Source organism: Echinops telfairi, unplaced genomic scaffold, assembly GCF_000313985.2.
Source record: "Echinops telfairi isolate 266 unplaced genomic scaffold, ASM31398v2 ScPeMD7_5592;HRSCAF=6446, whole genome shotgun sequence".
NCBI lineage: Eukaryota > Metazoa > Chordata > Mammalia > Afrosoricida > Tenrecidae > Echinops > Echinops telfairi.
In genome coordinates, this window is record NW_022109491.1 from 52,617,986 (window position 1) to 52,629,993 (window position 12,008).

Consider the following 12,008-nt stretch of genomic DNA (forward strand, 5'->3'; position numbering starts at 1 on the left):
CTCTGCCCTTCAATTAACCCCACCTGTGTTTATCGGCCAGGTTGGCACAATAAACTAACTACCTCACGGAGGAACCCAACTGAGTCAAACGACTGGCTCCATTATAGGCTCCGACTTCTAACCCAGACCAATGGCAATGTTGACGTCTCTTGCGGTGATCAAAATCACACTCTCATTCTCTGTAAGGATCTTAGCACTTTGGTCATCATTGCCATAGGAAGAGCCTATTCACCTGGGTGAGTTCAAATACTGATTTGAGCTAAGAATTACTTTAAAGTAGATACAATTGCAGTTTATTCTGGCAAAAATAGCCCAGTTTTTTAGAGGTGTGGCAGGGTTCAGAGCTAAGAAAGGACTAGTCTTGCTTTCGTTTGCATTCATTAGAGGAGCTCTGGGGAGGCTATGTGCACTATAGCCATCACACTAAATGAGATACACTGCTCATTGAAGAGCAATTAGCAGAAGGAGCAGACTCACGTTAGCATGTGAAATGATGTTATTGGAGTAATTACTGAAGGAGGCTTGGGTAGATTTTTATCTTGGAAGATATAAATAGGTGAACCATAAGTGTTTTCGTTATACATCTGAAGACTAATTAGGTTCGTTGTACATGGCCTGCAAATTCCGAAACGGAAGCTACAAAGAAGCAAATTTTGGGTTGGTGCAACAAAGGATATTTTGAAAAAGGAATGGCATGATATGGTCATGGAGATACAAAGAGAAGTAATTATGGACCCAGAAGTAATCTTTCAGAGGGAAAGTCTAGCACTTAATAAGGGATTGGTCTGTCCAGTTATAGAACATTGTGCATACTTGAAAATTCTATCATTATATTATTCATTACAAAGTGTGGTTTGGCCATATGTAAAATATTTGGGGGAAGGAAACACTACATTTATTAGTTTTAGTTGGATCCATTTTTCCCCCCAATGCATTTGATTGTTACCACAGTTCCATTTTAAAGTTATTTCCTACTTATGCCCTCTATTTCCCATTGGAAAATACTCTCCTGCCCTGAGATTTTATAGACCAAGAAGTTCTGAATTCCTAGACACAGACAGGGCTTTAGGGTGGTGACAGTCCTTTTAAGCCTTGTGATTTTCTATAATAAGAGTGCTGTTACAGGCATCCATCTATGGGGTATACTGTAATTGATGACTCCTGTCAATTTGTCCCCTGACTCCTGGTGAGCCAGGTGCTTGCTTACTTATGTCACTTGATATAAATATACTGGTCTAGATTAAATTTAAGGAGAGGTGATAGAAAACATGTAGTTTAGAATGGCAAACGAACTATAAGTATCTAATAATTGAGCGCAGAAATCTCTAGAGGGGAAATGCCTTCCCGTCAGTGTGTCTCACATGATTCAAGATTCCCAGAGATGCCTCTGGTCCTAAGTCAGAGACAACAAAGCGCAAGTCTTCAGGGCATGAGTTCTGAGATGTGTACCTTGTCATGAATAGAGGCAGCATAATTTCTGGGCTTTCTCTCTGTCAGGAGAGCTTATCTTCCATACTTTTACCAAAGCAAGAAAACCTTTTGTTCTTCTTCAAATTTGGAGATGCAGAATGTCACACCTGGATACAGCAGAGGTGTGAAAGACAGACACTTAGGAGGGTCAAGCATCCTGAGCTGCTTCGGGCCAAGGTTGGTGGCCAGTGTGCCCCATGGGAGGAACCAGGGGCTGTGATTCTCCTCCGGCTGAGTAGCTCATTTTTGCTGAAGTAGAGGGTCTTGCTACTGTGAAACTGGGAGGGCGGGCTTTCCGGATCAGGCTGAAGTTGGGCGTTTCCTGTTTTGCTGGGAATTAGGTATTGGAATGTTCAAAATGCTTTTGGAAACAGGCAATTTGGGTACAGTGGACCCGGATGAGAAAGAATAATGAGCTAGGACTCTGCTCGTAGGGAAAATGCTTTTCTCCAAGAGAAATCGGCTCTGGGGCAAAGCCTCAGAGACTGCTTGAAGGTTTCAACAGGGACTCAGCAGGGCCAACAGAATCTGGGGTTCAGATCTTGTCATTCATTCCAGCCCCGAGACAGGACGGTCATTGTGTCAGTTTAAGTAAACTGGCTATTTGGGAGAGGTGCTGCTGACTGCTCTGTGGTCTGAACTAATAGAGAAGGCGGTCTTTCTGCATTGGTGCGGTGGGTGGGATTCAGAATCTGTAATTTACCTTCCGGTGTGTTCGCGTGCAAGTCTTAATCTTTCTTCCTGAGGCTATTAGGGATTTCATTCTCTTCTGCCTTGGCAATTAGTTCAGAATAAACAGAGAAAACAGCAGGGATTTTGCCGAGGAGACTTTAGCCTTTGCATTTGCAGCATTTTTTAAAAAGTGAAATAATAACTGTGTTTACATTATACAGAGATATTTATAAAAGTGATGAATTTTCAAGCTGTTCTGAGGAGATGTATTACCGGGGGGAAGAAAGAGAAAAGGGGTGAGTTAGGGGGTAGGGAGGAATACCCTGGCCACCTGACGTTAGTCCTTCTAGCCCTTCTATTTTTGATCTGTCAAGTTATTGAGCTTTATTTTAGACGTTTTTGTTTCTTTACTAAATTCATGAAGGTGGATTTTCTGAGCGTTAACAAGAAAGAAAAGGAAAAAGGAAATGGAATTGTTAGTGAATGATAGTGAAATTTCATCTTAATCCTTGTCATTTCAAAGTAAATAGCTATTTATAGTCTAAAACCGGTTCTTCCCCTGGGGGAGAGAATCCTCTCATTCTCAGGTTAGCAAACCATGCAAAGGGGAACCCAACTGTGTGGCTAGAGTACCATTCTGGATCAGAAGGAAAGTATAATATAAGGCTTGACTCTGTTTCAAAAGAACATGCCTGATAAATTTCATGGCTTTTCATTACTTTCTTTAATAAGATGTGATTTTTTAAAATCAAATGAGGATGATTAGGCCATGATTAGATGTATGGGTAGAAGAAGGCAAGATGGCAAGTTCTGGCCCTAAGTTCTGGGGCGGTGGGGGGGTTGGGAGGGTGAAGTGTGGGGTATTAGAATGACTTGGTCCAGGTGAGGAACGAAGGAGCCAACATGAAGGGCCCCTGAATTACAATCACACAAACATAGGTCACTTCACCAGTGAGCGCTCCATGTCTCCCTCTTATTGCTTGAGCCTCCCCTTCATTATTGGGAAGGACTTAAGCCTTGCTTTGTTGTTCCATTGTAACGTTAGATCGCATGGCTCTCTTGAGTCCTAAGGGACCCTAAAGTGCCCTTGAGGGATTAAAAACAAAAGCAAGAAACAAAGAAACAAACAAACCTTAAGGTCCAGGTTCTCACTTCCTCTGGATACCACATAGCCTCCTCCTCCTCTACAGCCGCCTGAGTTGGGGTCAATCATTTACAGGTGAGTCTGTCTGAGGTCCCTGTCATTGCAAAAGCAGGGCTGTAGACCTTGACAGTCTCATGTCTGTAAACTGCCACTCTTCTCTTTCCATTTCTACAAGCTCCTCCAGTACCACACATGTTATCCGGCTCAGCTCCAGTCATTTCTGGGGGTTGACTTACAACCATTCTTGTTTATGCGTCTGACATCAGTAGGCGGCAAGGAAATTTGCTCCTCATCGGTTTGATCAATCGTTCTGCCATTGAAGCTTCTCAATGAGTTGAAAGTGATTTTCCCTGCTGTATGTACAGGTAGGAGTAGATCGCTTTCAATTTCTAGTAAAACGACACTAGCACTTTATCAAGCTATTGCCTTGCATAACCATGAGCGCAGAGCGTGCACTGCTAGTGCTCAAAGAGTGATGGCAGGCTTGGCTGTGTGATCCATCTTAGCCCTGTTTGCTGCTTTGCTTCATGTCAAAAGCACAGATATTTCTAGTGCATTCACTTCCCTCCTCCCTCCAGGGGACTCTGAGATAGCAGAGGACTCTGGGGAGGGTTAAAAGGAGATCTGCAAAACTGCTTGATTAGTTCTGATGCCTTGAAAAGCTAATGGGAGCCAAAAGAGACCCAGAAGCCTCAACGCTGTCTTCCTGCCTCTCTGGAAACGTGTTTTCAATTTCTCCTTAAACATAGCTCAGACAAGTTCTCTTGTGTGAAACTCAGCAGAGAACGTTGGCTCTTCAGAGCTTTGGTGACTTAATCCCTGATTATTATCCATAAAACTAGCTTTCTAAAGACACTTTAAGGGCAGATAATTCTTCCTCCTGGAAAACTAAAGGAAAATGTCTGAGGCTTTGCAAGCAGGTCTCCAGGTGCGTCTTTTATGAAATGCTCCTCAGAACTCTACCTTGACCCCATGGATCCAGGGAATAGAATTGTGCACAGTTACAGACAGTCAGTTGGAGACTAGAGTCTCCTGTAGCCCTCGATTATGCCCAAGGGATTTAGGAAAATCTAGAAGTACACAGCAGTAAGTATCTCATTGACAGATAAGAAGACCCGGATGCACAGAGATGAAGTTCCTTTTCAAGATTGTGTTAATATTCATTTGAGAATTAGGATTCAGGACCTATTTTATGTGTTTTTGTTTGTTTGTTTAGAAGTAAACCATATGCTAGTATACATTTTTTCCTTGATTATTAATGAGTACCCATTATGAGCCAGGCATATCTACCTTTAGGTATTAGGGATTCAGAAATGGTTTAGGTGAAATCCCTGGCCTTGTGGAGTTTACATTCCATAGAGGGCAGAAAAAGGGATAAGGAAAGATATAGATCGCGTTCGTAGTATTGGTGCTTTGCGGAAAGCTGGAGGGAGAAAGTTAGGAAGTGACAAGGAAGTAGTAGGAACACATTCCTTTAACGCCTCACAATGAGCAGAGACGGGGGAAGTGAGAGAGTAAGCCACAGGCCTCCCTGGGAGGAAAACACTCTAGACAAAGGGAAGATCAATTGCAAAGTCCTTAATTGGATGATTTTTTTTTTCTTTAACATTCCACTACAAAAATAGATCCTTAGAATTTATGTATTTTCTAACACATACACTCCAGTCTCTCTTTGACTCACGTGCACACACTTACTTAGTAGGCTACAACGGTTACTGGGTTTTGACATACGGAGAGAGAGAAAGGAAGAGAAAGGTGGCTGTGAAGTTATGGGCTTTCCTGCCTCTTGCTGAATCCAGATTAGAGCAGACTCCAGGGCAGAGCACCCCCCCCCCCCATCTCCGGTCTGCTCTGACCAGAGGCAAGCTGCTGATGGAGCCAAGAAATGTCTGTTTCGTTGCTGGAGCTGGCCAACATTCCCCTGTTGTGGGCCTTTGAATAATATGATTAGTCCAGGGATGCTTTTAGGGGGTCTGAATAACGGTCCCCGTTTCTCTCCCTAATTTCTCATGTTATTGGACAAAGGAGTGGTGTCCTATTATAATTCACAGAGCTATTTAGGGACAAAGCTAGGAATTATTCTGAGTTTAGAAATTAAAGCAATTTTCTACACCCAAATGGAAGACCAAGACCATGGGCATCAGGGGTGGATGTACTTGGACTCAGCTGTGTGTGGCATATCCTGTTAATTTTTCCTTAAAGTATTTTTTTGGGGGTAAGATTTTGGAGTTAAAATGGTCTTAGAAGTCATTTTTTTTAAATCTAATTGAACTCAATGTTTGTTACAGTCCTAATATTGGTAAAAGTCTACCGGGGATGCAAAATAAATTCAAAACAGTTCCTTTCTCAAGGGACTCTGTCTTTCATAATAAGGCAGGTTGCAGGCATACTCAATAGGGGCCCAGCACACAGTAATACATGATTCTATGCCAGCGGGCGCAAGAGGATGCGAGCAGAACCGGATGTTCTTGGAAAATACCGCATGGCAGCTTAGAGGTGGATGGCACAGCAGCCCACTAAGAAAATGGGTGGGTCTAAGCATGGCTTGCCTTGTACTGTTGTTACGTGCCATCCGGTTGGTTACCCATAGGAAGCATTGCCAGGTCCTGTGCCATCTTCACACATGTTCTCGCCTGTGAACCATTGTTGCAGCCACTGTACTCATCCAGCTTGGGCAGGGGCTTCCATAGTAAAGTGATATTAAGGAAACTAGGTCTGACCTCATAACTATTTTTTCCACAGCACAAAACGCATCCCGCCCTTTTATTTTTCAGGTGCCCTAACTAGAGAGAGATGAGCACAATGCTGAGAGAACTTGTCCGCAGCCATCTAGAGATTGCAGAGCATGTTTAAATGGGTATTTTGGAATAAGTCCATGCATTTATGAAACAGAACCCGGGTTGCAATATTTTCTGCCTTACCCTGAAACATATCCTCAAGTCATAAAGATGTCAAGTATGTAGGAAGTTCTCCTGGAGAGGATTTTATATTCATAATGAAGTCTTCGTTTGCTTACATTGAGGGTGACAGTGCTTCACAGATAGCGAGAGAGTTGGGGCGTCCTATAAAATAAGATGGCAGTCATCTTACATAGAAATCAATCAAGGACTGGTGTGAAGGTGGGTTATACTGTTGAGAGACGATTGAAGTGAAGCGTGTACAGGCCTTGGCTCAGGTAGAGATGGTGAGGTCATGGATGGTGGTGAGGAGAGCAGATAGATTTGAAAAGGGAATCTGCAACTCCTCTCCTGAGAAAGTGACCCAGAACGAGTGAGCAAGGAGACTAAGGGCACACGGGACCCATCATGCTGCTGGCCTGTTGGGTACCCAGATGCTGACTGGCTTCTCCAGTAAGAGATGCCCTCCGGATCTCAATTGACCAAAGAGTACAGAGAAGGTTGGTGGTGAAAGGAGTCCAGATTTCCCTTTGAGCAGGCTAGAATGAGGTGCCCTCTGAGCTTCCTTCCTTGGTTCTACCCACCCTAAAAGATCATCCTTATCTAAAGGGGTACTGCTACCTTCAGATCCTCCTCTCTGGCATTGCATCTGGCTGACTGGCTCGTGGGGCTGGGAAGGGAGGCTTTTCTGGTGGGGATACCTTCTAGAGGAACCCACGTAACAGAATGCAGGAGATGCCAAGCACTGGGGAAGACACCTCTTAGTTCCATTCCCTTTTGTCTCTAGCACCCCATTCCAGGCAGTTGGGGCGCTTTCCCTGCCCCACTGGATGGCTGGAACAGGGCTCAGCGTAACTGAACTAGCAGCTTTTTAGGTGAGAGACAGCCTGTGGCGGGTAAGTGCCTGCCGTGCTGTTTTCGATATCACCTCTGAGATGAATTAAATGTCTGAAGACTTGCAAAATTGCAGCACTCACAGGCTGTCAGCGAAACAATTCCATTCAATGGAGAAACTAACTCCCTGTCCACTGGTGGTCGTCCCGTGATTCTGCAGAAACAGGAGCTAAGCTGATTGAAAGGGAGAAAGGAACAAAGCCCTTGTCCTGATAACTCATGAGTTAGAGATCTGATAGCCCACACACTTCTTTTTGCTATTGCTTAGCACACCGTGGGTTCCTGCGACTTCAGCAGGTAGCAGGGCCGGGTGCAGAAGCTAAAAGCGCTTGCATATAGGGGGCAAAGAATGCTTCAGACACTAATGTTTAGAAATGGTTGGTAAGGACAGTTTATGGAACTCTACAATTTCAGAATACAGCCTTGACATTGATATCATTTTCTATCGATTCAGTATCTTTACCTTTTTATTTAAGCTAGGTGTTTGTAAACTTCAGGGAGTGGGGGTGGAACTTTTGTGTATCTGATTTTGCCCTGGGTAGAATCCTAGGTCGAGTAGCCTTCCTTGATTTATATTTGAAGGCTACCTTCACATGGAATTTGTAATGAAGAGTGTTCTTCAATGTACAATGGTTAAGCAAAGGGTGAGGATTGACAGAATGAAGAGCCTCCTTCCTTACTCAGACAGAAGTCATTTGATGGTAGACTATGTGAGTGTTCTTTCCACAGTAGAGAATGGCACGTATTTTCTAGCTAATTCCCCACCTCGCTCAGGATTTCACAACGCATGTTACAAGTTTATGGTGCTTGAACTTGACATCGCTGTTTTGCTTCACACTGGAAGTGAAATATGCAGACTGCCTTCATGACTCCATAGTTCCCAAGGTAAATGGACTGATGATCCTTGTGTCTGGTAAGACCATTCATCCTTTGAGAGGACGTTTCTTATCACCAGCACCATGTGATTCAGGGAGTGATAGTAGCCAGACACGGGGGTGAGGGGTGTCCTTTGTATTTCCATGATGTGCACAGTGGGCCACACATGCAATAGTTATGCAAGAAAACTCTGACAGTGATGGCAGACCTTAGACATCCTTTGCCTTTAAAAACGTAAAAGAGCTAGTGATATTGCATGTCTTGCTTTTTATGTCTAAATTACATGGTATTATCTTAACTACTGGTGCTATTGAAAAAATATATTTCCACGACATGAGAGGTGTGTGTGTTTTGTTCCAGATGCTGTGACTACAATAGCTAACTCCTGGTTATGCAGTCATGTGGTTATCTATCATCCTTGCAAGTGTAACAACCTTAGGAATTGGTGCTGCGCACTGGCTCTATAATGAAGTAGCAATTTCTCTCCAAGTCCAAATCCAGGTGTAGCTGTGCTAACTTGAAGCCTGGCCTTGATCATCTGGAGAGTGGAAAATATGTCTCTCTGGGTGTGAGAAATTCTTGGATATCAGAAAAGGGGTGGTGGTGGGGGGGATTCATTTATTTTAATAATAAAGAAATGTGTGCGAAAGTAAAGATGGAGATGTAGCTATAAGCAAGGTCATTCGTTCAAACGAGAATTTCCGACAGCACAGAAATCTGTCTTTCCTTTCATCTCAGTCCTCGACTGCAAGCTGATCCTGGGAACAAATCGTTTTCTCGTAAGCTGCTATTTACTGAGTTTTCACTGTTTCCGGCACTGATATTTGCCCTTTCTATTTCTTTTTCACCTCATTTAAATTTCCCAAAATTTAAATGAGAGCTTTTCTATTGATCCTCATTTTAAAAAAACAATGATACCAAGTCTCAAAGACAGTCAGTACCTTTCCAGGGTCACAAAGCGATTAGAAACATGGAGTTTAACCTGATTTTTCTGATCATAGATCCTAAGCTCCTATTTACTAGATCCTACTACTGGAGCTTTCTCTCTCTCTCTCTCTCTCTCTCTGTCTTTCTCTCTCTCAACTAGGAAGACTTCTAAATTCTGTTATGCCCAAAGAAGCTAATGTGCTTTCCAAAGGCCAGTGACCTATATCCTGCATCTCCACCCTGGCAGGGCTCTATTCTCCCCACTTTGAGGATTCCCCCTGGCTTGGTAGTAGTCACTCCTATCCTGCTGTCCATGCCCTGTCCCCTTAAGAGGCCTTCATTTTGAATGCCGCTTTGGCTTGGTACTCTCCTCCGTGAGACAGACCTCCCTTTGCTCTCAAGCCCCGTTTCTGTAACAGCATTGGATCTACTTCCTTAACCAGCCTGTTCGTTTCTCTTTCTTCCTGTCTTGCCCTTAATGGTCTCCTTTGCACCTACTGAAATCTTTCCTGGCTGGCTCCTGTTCCGTATAGCTGTATCGTCTCTGCAATGCCTCCATTTTCTCTAGATCTCTGTCTTTGTTCTTTTCATCTCATAGTCATTATTGCCAACTGTCCATCTCCTGCTTGGACAGCACAGGCCATGGAATGGACCCTTGTGGGCTCTGTGGATCATTACCATAGGCTTCCCTGTGAATGATCACAGCTTCTGACCTTTGGCTGCATTACCACCCTCCCAGCTGACTGTGGGGAGCTACAGAAGTAGAAGTGGGTGATGCTGAAGGCTGGAAGGATGCCGCTCCACTGCAGAGTCTGCTGCTTTCCTGATGAAAAGCCAGCTTTTGCCCCAGCCAAGAGGCCCTTATTGTGGCCTGGATCTCATGGGCCTCCTTTAATCTACCTGGTCGTATGGTCCAAAGAAGCTGTCTGTGCCTATGGCAATCGCTAGACTAGACAGAGGTCCAGTTTTTCCTGGGGAAGCTCTCAGCAGGAATGGCGGTCTAAGGTGTGCATCAAAAGTGCAGCCAGCCAGTTATTGTCCATGTGCAGTCTCAGCCCTTACTGGGATGAGTGACATTGAGAGACAGTGAAAGACTGGAAGCCAGGAAGCTCAGGTCTGGTCTGGTCTGCTCTGCCCCTCTGCATGGCCTTGGACAAAGTACGCACTCTTGGTCTTCATTTTATAAAACGAAAAGTGATAGTGGCCATCTTGCTTCTCTTGAGAGATAATGACTCTATAATTTTCAGACTAATTGAACTTGGACAAAAGGGTTGAGACTCCCATTTTCCAGTTATAAATTACAAGATGAAATGATAATAAATATTGTGAATTACAGAGAGAAAAGAAGGAACCAGTCAGCGCCCCTCCATTGGGGACTATGTTGATTCTGAGGAGACATGTCCCAACCTCAGCAGATGTGCTTGCTTCCCACAGCTAGACGCAGGGGTGGACACCGGTAGCCAAGGGGTAGGAACCTTGGAAGCTCATTAACTCCCCAGTGGTGCACAGAACAGTCACACACAAAGATGAACCCAGCCCAATGTGCTGAGGCTGGGAAATGAAGTCATTCACTCTATTTCCGAGATCAGGTTCAACAGCACCCAGCCCAAGGTCAGTTGTCATGGGCTTTATCAGTCAGGAAGAGCAGAGAACGTGCTGCCCAACAAATGGACTTGTGTCCGCGGTGGTCTCGCAGGTCCCACCAAGGCCTCTGGTGTCCAGGATCACAGGATCTGGGGAGATGGTTTCATCTAGGTGGTTAAGACGTGGGTGTCAGGGTCCCTTGGGTCCAGGCTCTGTCATTGTCAGACTAATTGGCCATGGGCAAAGGCCTGAACTGTTGGAAACTCCAGTTCCCTTACTGTAAATTAGAAGGTAAAATGATTATAAATATATTGTGTTAAAATGAGGAAATAAGGAAAAATAAAATAAAAATGAATTAGAAATTGTCATAGGAAAATTTTAAAACATGAGATGAAGGTTGTTTCTGCTTGTTTTAAAGGAAATAACCTTGCACTTAAGAATGAAAGAGACAGGAAGGGATCAGTGAATATGTGGGTGCCCCAGCAAAGCCTGGGGAAGCAACCAGATAATGACTAACTATCAGAATGTGTCCGGGGTCTTAAAGACTTATTTTCCAACAAGCAGCCATCTAAGTGAAGCATCAACTAAATCCTGGTGAAGAAGCACCCCAGCCTGTGTCATCTGAGGATTATAAATAATAAATAAATTCCAAATCCGAAGGATGGAATGGTATCAGAACTTAAATTCTAAACACAGATGTTCATAAGATTGCCCCATGTTCCAGATTAAATTTAGAAGCCAGGAACTTGAAATGGCCCCCCAGCAAATTGAAAGGTTTTCCATAATAACTTAAAGACTGCTTATTTATTTTAAGAAGTATGGGTATTAAGAAAGAATTGAGTAGAGACTGCTAAAGGTCAGGGATATTCCACTATGCCCTTAACCCAGACATTGTTCTCTAGAGCTTTGTGCCCAATGACTTACATGTCTTCACAGCATTTATAGTAAAATCTCACTGAAATGAGAGCAGCTTCAACATCACAGTAAGCCTCTTGGGCTTGGGACCCCGTGGATTGGGACCCCGGTGCATAGACACCTCAGTGTTAGAGAGAATCGGTTTTACTGGATTCAGAGCAGGAGCCCTCGCATGGTTATGGTCCTCACTGCCACCCTGACCGCTGTAGAAGGCTGTGTGGCCAGCATTTTATGCCAAGAAGAGACACAGAGGTTCAAGTGCTGTTCAAAGTCTCACAGCTCTGAAATTCAAGCCAAGCACATCCCCCTGTCAACGTAAGCTCTGAGGGCAAAGTTAGGTAAATGACCTGACTGAAAGAGTTGGATGAGAAATGGGGTAAACTCAGCCGTTAAAATACTATCTGCATGTACGTGCAGGTTTACCAGCGCTGGAGAGTCCCTCGTGTAGAAAAGCCAGTGCTAGTCCCACTGTTTCTTTTGAAATTGCCTCCCTGCCTGGGAGTCTGACCCGAAAGAAGTGTCTTGATGGCCGGCCCTCCAGATGGACAAATGACGCCATATTATCCCTGCAGTTCACGGACAGTTGGAGCCTGACCAATAATTTCAGAATCTGGGAAAAAAGCACAGGT

The 12,008-nt window shown here is 44.1% G+C and overlaps 1 protein-coding gene across 1 annotated transcript in view; it reads left to right on the forward strand.

The window, feature by feature from the left end:
• Positions 1-12,008, forward strand: part of OPCML (opioid binding protein/cell adhesion molecule like) — a 1,483,171-nt gene that overhangs the window by 242,625 nt on the left and 1,228,538 nt on the right. The window lies entirely within an intron of this gene.